Source organism: Frankliniella occidentalis, unplaced genomic scaffold (genome assembly GCF_000697945.3).
Source record: "Frankliniella occidentalis isolate FOCC.00 unplaced genomic scaffold, Focc_3.1 Scaffold14, whole genome shotgun sequence".
NCBI classification, from domain to species: domain Eukaryota; kingdom Metazoa; phylum Arthropoda; class Insecta; order Thysanoptera; family Thripidae; genus Frankliniella; species Frankliniella occidentalis.
The window spans coordinates 1,239,152-1,241,230 of NW_026267144.1; positions in this window are offsets into that span (position 1 = coordinate 1,239,152).

Below are 2,079 nucleotides of genomic sequence, written 5' to 3' on the forward strand. Positions count from 1 at the left end.
CCTTGTCTGCCTCCGAAGCAGCCGCAGCCTTAGCTGCCGCGCGCTCCCTGTCCCTCTGCCGCTTTTTCTCCTTGTCTGCCTCCGAAGCAGCCGCATCCCTAACTTTTTTGGCTTCTCTGTCCCTCTGCTGCTTCTGCTTCCTCTTAGTGTCCGCGTCGGATGAGGAACCTGTTTGAATTTGAACAGACCTTGTAAGTAATTAAAATTTCAGTTATATAACTATCAAACATAATTGTGTGCAGGTGATGCCATCACTCTTTCCCGCGCTTACCCGCGTCGCTAGGATGCGGCTCTGGTGGGCCCTGCACCACGCTGTCGTAGTGTGTGCGCTCTACTCGCTCCCGGTCGCCGCGCGGGGCTAGGCTGAGCCGATACGCGATGCACAGCGTGGCCTGCGGCGGCCGCCGCCGCCTCTTCATCGGCACTATGTCCGTGGCAGGGGCGCGCGGCCCTCGGCCGTCCACCTCGTTGTACACCCGGATGATAACATTGTAGTGGCTGGCCACCGCCGACAGAGCCGCGTTGTTGCCCCACGCGCCGCCCTCCCTAACGGGCCGCCGAACGCCGTCTATCACGGCGGCCAGGGCTGCCGCGCGGTCCGGCACCCCTCTGTCCACGATGAGCCTCGCGTACCGCCGGGGCTCGTCCAGGACGAGGGCGACTGCTGGGTCCAGGTACAGCTCCTTGTTGGTCTCCATGAACACGGCTGCGTTCCTCCTCAGACTGGCGGCCGATGCCATATGATCGGGGCCGCCCACCGCGACGGGCACACGCATGACAACGCCCTGGTGTCGCATCTGGTGCGCCAACGCCGTGTACATACACTCGCCATCAGGGGGCATACACAAGACCTGAGCCTCGCCCTCCTCCACGCGCACCGCTTGCTCCGCGCCCGCCGGTGCCCAGCCCTGCGCCAAACACACGCGTCAGACACACTTCACTACATGCACAGGGGACATGGTCACTACTGATGGAGAACTTACCTGCTCAGCACGCAGCATCCTGACGGAGTCTTCGCACAAAGTCACAAAGTCACAAAACACACGGTAAGAGTAGGGATGGACGTGAACTGGTCGGCACGACGCGCGCGGGGGCAGCAGCGTTCAGCCAACGACACGTGTCTCACAGGTCTCCGCTCAACTTTAACTGACTTCTCTTCGTGTCGCCGCGCTCTCTGTCACCCTCGCCGACGTCTCCTCCGACCAGCAGCCGGACGGCCCGGCGAACCTTCGGTCTGCATCAGCAGGGCTGCACCGCCCCAATATGCATATGGGACACCTAAAGTCTGAGGGGGCGGGTCCAGGACGCCCGAGCCCCGTCTGCTTACCTGCCAGCTCAGGCTGGCCGGCTGGCGGGTGCCGGATGCTGCTGAGGGCCCCAGGCCGGACCCCGATGCTGTCCAGTACTCCTAGCTCATTGCAGCAAGTGTGCACCGCGAGACCCGTCCCTGGGCGCCGCGAGCGCGAGCCGGTGTAGGTGGCGGAAGCCACGGGGGAAAGGGGGGGGGGGGGAGCCACGCTCAACAGCGCCACGCACCGTCTTGCCGCGGGACCCATCGGCACACTCGGATCGGCGAGAGGCCTCGGGATTAGAGTAGAGATTATACACTAACAACATACCGAAGGTGAAGGCGACACCAGCCGACGGCCTTATGAGGCACCCTGTAGCGTGTGACGGGGTCTTGGCCCACCGTGAGCGAGGCCGTAGCTTCAAACAGCACCCACATCTGGTAAGCATCAAACATCACCAAATGTAGGGCGAACCGGCCATATCACTTTCCCCTGTGCTGGTCCACGCCGGCGGACACACACACAAACGCGCGCGCGCACACACAAACACACAAACCTACCTCTGCAAGTAGCCGACCCCGCCTCCCGCCCCGCCCCCACCAGACCCTGACCGCACAGCGGGCCTTCTTTGTCTATGCATTTAGCTCGGAGGTGAAGAGGAGGGCGGGCGGTGGAAGTCAACTTTATGACTTCCTGTCATCAGTCGCACGGCGAAATTCAAACTCTCGCAAGGGGCGAGGTGGGGTGCGGCAGGGTGCGGCGGGGTGCGGCGGGGTGCGGCGGGGTGCGG